We start from the raw sequence: 6,176 nt of genomic DNA, 5'->3' as shown, positions 1-6,176 counted from the left end.
ATCCTCATCCTTCCCAGTGTCTAGGATTATTAAATCAGCAGGGATGTAAAGGCCTTTGACCTTTACTAGCACGTCCTCTACCTGTCCATAAGCCTTTTTCATGGATTTGTCTGCCATCTCTAATGAGAATGTGGCAGCCTGTACCTCAAAGATTCCCAGTTTCTCCATTACAGAGAGTGGCATTAAATTTATGCCTGACCCCAGGTCACACAAAGCCTTCTCAAAGGTCATGGTGCCTATGGTACAGGGAATTAAGAATTTACCAGGATCCTATTTCTTTTGAGGTAATGTCTGCCTAGCTATGTTATTCAGTTCATTGGTGAGCAAGAGGGGTTCATCCACCCAAGTCTCATTACCAAATAACTTGGCATTCAGCTTCATGATTGCTCCAAGCTACTTAGCAACTTGCTCTTCAGTAATATCTTCATCCTCTTTAGAGGAGAAATACTCATCAGAGCTCATGAATGGCAGAAGTAAGTTCAATGGAATCTCTATGGTCTCTAGATGAGTCTCAGATTCCTCGGGTTCCTCAAATGGGAACTCCTTTTTGTCCAGAGGACGTCCCATGAGGTCTTCCTCATTGGGATTCACGTCCTTCTCCTCCTCTCTAGGTTTGGCCACACCAAGTAAGGTTATGGCCTTGCACTCTCTTTTTGGATTCTCTTCTGTATTGCTTGAGAGAGTACTAGGAGGAGTTTCGGTGACTCTTTTACTCGGCTGGCCCACTTGTGCCTCCAAATTTCTAATGGAGGACCTTGTTTCATTCATGAAACTTAGAGTGGCCTTGGATAGATCAGAGACTATATTTGCTAAGCTAGAGGGGTTCTGCTCAGAGTTCTCTATCTATTGCTGAGAGGATAATGGAAATGGCTTGCTATTGCTAAACCTGTTTCTTCCACCATTATTAAAGCCTTGTTGAGGCTTTTGTTGATCCTTCCATGAGAAATTTGGGTGATTTCTCCATGAGGGATTATAGGTGTTTCCATAGGCTTCACCCATGTAATTCATCTCTGCCATTGCAGGGTTCTCAGGATCATAAGCTTCTTCTTCAGAAGATGCTTCTTTAGTACTGTTGGATGCATTTTGCAATCCATTCAGACTCTGAGAAATCATGTTGACTTACTGAGTCAACATTTTGTTTTGAGCCAATATAGCATTCAGAGCATCAATTTCAAGAACTCCCTTCCTCTGAGGCGTCCCATTACTCACAGGATTCCTTTCAGAAGTGTACATGAACTGGTTATTTACAACCATGTCAATGAGTTCCTGAGCTTCTACAGGCATTTTCTTTAGGTGAATGGATCCACCTGCAGAGTGGTCCAATGACATGTTTGACAATTCAAACAGACCATGATAGAATATATCTAGGATGGTCCATTCTGAAAGCATGCCAGAAGGACACTTTTTGGTCAGTTTCTTGTATCTCTCTCAAGCTTCATAGAGGGATTCACCTTCTTTCTATCTGAAGGTTTGAACATCCACTCTAAGTTTGCTCAGCTTTTGAGGAAGAAAGAACATGGCTAAGAAAGTCGTGACCAGATTATCCCAAGAGTTTAGGCTATCTCTAGGTTGAGAGTCCAACCATGTTCTAGCTCTGTCTCTTATAGCAAAAGGGAAAAGCATAAGCTTATAGACCTCAGGATCAACTCCATTGGTCTTAACAGTATCACAGATCTGCAAGAATTCAGTTAAGAACTGAAAAGGATCTTCTGATGGAAGTCCATGAAACTTGCAATTCAGTTGCATCAGAGAAACTAATTGAGACTTTAGCTCAAAATTTTTTGCTACAATGGCAGGGATTGAGATGCTTCTTCCATGTAAGTTAGAATTTGGTGCAGTAAAGTCACCAAGCATCTTCCTTGCATTGTTGTTAGGTTCGGCCATGTCTCTTTCTTTTTCGAGATTCTCTATAAGGTTTTCTCTGGATTTTTGTGCTTTGGCTTCTCTTAGCTTCTTCTTCAGAGTCCTTTCAGGTTCAGGATCTGCTTCAACAAGAATGTCCTTGTCCTTGCTCCTACTCATATGAAAAAAAGAGAACAGAAAAGAAGAGGAATCCTCTATGTCACAGTATAGAGATTCTTTTATGTGAGTAGAAGAAGAAAAGAATAGAAGAAGGAGAAAAGAAAAAATTCAAACACAGAGGAGAAGAGGGGGTTCGAATTTTAGTTGAAGAAAAGTGTTAGTAGATAAATAAAATAAATAGAAAGAGATGAGTGGGAGAGAAATTTGAAAATTATTTTTGAAAAAAAAGTTAGTTATTTTTGAAAAAGATAAGAAACAAACAAAAAGTCAATCAGTTAGTTGAAAAAGATTTGAAAATCAATTTTGAAAAGATAAGAAGTTAGAAAAGATTTTGAAATTGATTTTGAAAAAGGTATGATTTGAAAAAGATATGATTGAAAATATATGGTTGAAAAAGATTTGATTGAAATTTGTTTTGAAAAAGATTTGAAAAAGAAATTAAAAAGATTTGATTTTTAAAATTAAAATTGATTACTTGAATAACAAGAAATTAAAAGATATGATTCTAGAATTTAAAGATTGAACATTTCTTAACAAGAAAGTAACAAACTTCAAATTTTTTCAATCAATCACATTAATTGTTAGTAAAGTTTTCGAAAATTTGAAATAAAGATAAGAAAAAGATTTTAAAAATCAATTTTAAAAATTTTGAAAATAATAAAAGGAAAAAGAAAAGATTTGATTTTGAAAAAGATTTTGAAAAGATAAGATTTATTTAAAATTGAAATCTTGACTTGAGTAAAGAGAAACAACTTATTTAAAAATTTTTGACTAAGTCAACCCAAAATTTCGAAATTTATGAGTAAAATAGGGGAAAGATATTTTTTTTTTATTTTTGAATTTTAATGAGGAGAGAGAAAAACACAAATATGACGCAAAACATGAAATTTTCGGATCAAAACCAATGATGCATGCAAGAACACTATGAATGTCAAGATGAACACCAAGAACACTTTGAAGATCATGATGAACACCAAGAACTTATTTTTGAAAAATTTTTAAGAAAAGAAAAACATGTAAGACACCAAACTTATAAATTTTTCATGTTTAGACGCTATGAATTCAAAAATGGATATGAAAAACAAGAAAAGACACAAAACAAGAAAATATGAAGATCAAACAAGAAGACTTACCAAGAACAACTTGAAGATCATGAAGAACACCATGCATGAGTTTTTGAAAATTTTTTAGAGAAATAAAAATATGCAATTGACACCAAACTTAAAAGTTGACTCTAGACTCAAACAAGAAACACAAAATACTTTTGGTTTTTATGATATTATTAATTTTTTTTGGATTTTTCGAAAATTTATTTTTAGAAAAACGAAAACAAAGAAAAATTTTTGAAAGATTTTTGTAAATTTTTTGAAAATAAAATAATGGTTAAAACAAGAAGAAAATTACCTAATCTGAGCAACAAGATGAATCGTCAGTTATCCAAACTCGAACAATCCCCGACAACGGCGCCAAAAACTTGGTGCACGAAATTGTGATCTCAATGGCACCAACAACTTGGTACGCATAATTGTAATATCACTCTTCTTCACAACTTCGTACAACTAACCAGCAAGTGCACTGGGTCGTCCAAGTAATAAACCTTACATGAGTAAGGGTCGATCCCACGGAGATTGTCGACTTGAAGCAAGCTATGGTCACTTTGTAAATCTCAGTGAGGCGGATTCAAATGGTTATAGAGTTTTGATAATTAAAAAGATAAATACACATAAAATAAAGATAGAGATACGTATGTAATTCATTGGTGAGAATTTCAGATAAGTGTATGGAGATGCTTTATCCCTCTAGAATCTCTACTTTCCTACTGCCTTCATCCAGTCCTTCATACTCCTTTCTATGGCAAGCTGTATGTAGGGCATCACCGTTGTCAATGGCTACTTCCCATCCTCTCGGTGAAAAAAGTCCTCTACGATTTCCTGCATGGCTAATCAGTTGTTGGTTCTCGATCGTGTAGGAATAGGATTTACTATCCTTTTGCGTCTGTGACCACGCCCTACAGTCGCGAGTTTGAAGCTCGTCACAGTCATCCCATCCCAGATCCTACTCGGAATACCACAAACAAGGTTTAGACTTTTCAGATCTCAAGAATGCTGCCAATGGATTCTAGCTTATACCACGAAGACTCTGATCTCATGGAATGGAAGGCTCTGTTGTCAGGAGAGGCAACCATGCATCGTGGACCAGGAATCCAAGAGATACACACTCTAGCTTTCGTAGGTAGAACGGAAGTGTTTGTCAGGTACGCATTCATAAGTGAGAATGGTGATGAGTGTCACGGATCATCACATTCATCAGGTTGAAGTGCGAATGAATGTCTTAGAATAAGAATAAGCATGAATTGAATAGAAAACAGTAGTAATTGCATTAATACTCGAGGAACAGCAGAGCTCCACACCCTTAATCTATGGTGTGTAGAAACTCCACCGTTGAAAATACATAGGTGATAGATATCCAGGCATGGCCGTGACGCTAGCCCCCAATGTCTAAGATCGCATAAACTGATCAAAGATAGATACCAAGATGAAAATACAATAGTAAAAAGTCCTATTTATACTAGACTAGTTACTAGGGGTAAAGAAATGAGTAAATGATGCAGAAATCCACTTCCGGGCCCACTTGGTGTGTGCTTGGGCTGAGCATTGAAGCTTTCACGTGTAGATGTCTTCCTTGGAGTTGAACTCCAGTTTGTAACTTGTTTCTGGTGTTTAACTCTGATGCATGGAAACTTGTCTCTCAACAAATCTCCCTTCGGCAAGTATACCGAATTATCGTCAAGTAAAACTCACTATAGAGTGAGGTCGAATCCCACAAGGATTGATTGGTCAAGCAACTTTAGTTAGAAGAATATGCTAGTTGAGCTAAACAGAATTGAGATTGAGATGCAGAAATTTAAATGACTAGAAATTAAATAGCAGAAATTAAAGTGCAGAATCTTAAATGGGGAATTGGGGCAATGCTCATAAAAGTAAATGGCAGAAACTAAAGAGAATGGGTAAGATCAGAAATGGGGAGATCATTGGGTTTAGGAGATGTTGCAATTCTCCGGATCAAATTCATTCTCATCTCTTCCTCAATCAATGCATTCATTGATCTCCTTGGCAATCTTAAGTGATTGGATTCCAATTCCTTGGTAATCCAATCTCTCAAATCTTGATCAATAGCCAATTCCTTGGTCAATTGCTCATGAGAAGAGATGAAGTATGGTCACTGATTATACCACATACATTTCCCAACTCAAGTATTGGTAGGATTATAGTCATATATCCATCCAAACCCAAATTGGTCCAGCATGAGAAAGCATTTCTAGCATGATCTCTTCATTCCTCTTCCAAGGTTCCGAAGAGATCCAATTATGGAGAGTTTCTTTTCCAAGACAACTAACCAATGGAATCATGAAAGCTTTCTAGTAAAATCAAGAGAAAAAATAGAAGAAGAAGAATGAAAACTAATATTGATCCATCAAATTACAGCAGAGCTCCCTAACCCAATGAAAGAGGTTTAGTTGTTCATAGCTCTAGGAATCAAAATTGGTAGAAAAGAAGAATCCATGCTAAAAGTACAAAAAAGTAAAATATGCAGAGAGTAGTTCCCAAAAGTCCAAAAGCTCCTATCTCGTTCAAAACTACTCCTATATATACTACTCTTCATGATCTTCTAGTGAGTTTTTCAAGTCTTGGATGTGGGCTTTGGACCTTGAGTTGAAGCAATTCTCATCTTTAGTGGGCCCAGCTTGCAGAGAATTATGAATTAGGCTTGGGCATTTAGTGAGGTTAACGTGGAATACATTTCTGGGTGCGAGAATGTTAGTGGCATTCACCTTTTCCACTAACGTTCCACCTTTATATGCCCACGTTATTCTCAATGTTAGAAGTCTTAACGTGACTTCTAACGTGCCTTCTTAATTCTTGGCCAACATTAATGGGACTCACTTTTCCCATTAACGTTGGCTTGTGCCCCTTTTCGCAAACGTTAATGTGAATCACTTTTCCCATTAACGTTGCTTGCCTCTTGCCCCCCTACGTTAGGTCTCACGTTAGCTTAGCTAACATAGCTCTTAACGTGGGCATCTATCACCTTCGAGAGCGTTAGTGACACTCACCTTTGTCACTAACGCTCCAATTGCCTTAAGCCCTATGTTA

The 6,176-nt window shown here is 36.9% G+C and overlaps 1 non-coding gene across 1 annotated transcript; it reads left to right on the top strand.

The window, feature by feature from the left end:
• Nucleotides 1-1,387: 1,387 nt before the first annotated feature.
• Nucleotides 1,388-1,491, top strand: LOC127747199 (small nucleolar RNA R71). The gene has a single exon (XR_008009002.1). It is a non-coding gene; the product is annotated as a small nucleolar RNA R71 (small nucleolar RNA).
• The last annotated feature ends 4,685 nt before the right edge of the window (nt 1,492-6,176 follow it).

The sequence above is a fragment of the Arachis duranensis genome, chromosome 4 (genome assembly GCF_000817695.3).
Source record: "Arachis duranensis cultivar V14167 chromosome 4, aradu.V14167.gnm2.J7QH, whole genome shotgun sequence".
Classification (NCBI taxonomy): domain Eukaryota; kingdom Viridiplantae; phylum Streptophyta; class Magnoliopsida; order Fabales; family Fabaceae; genus Arachis; species Arachis duranensis.
This window is presented reverse-complemented; position numbering and strand designations above follow the sequence as displayed.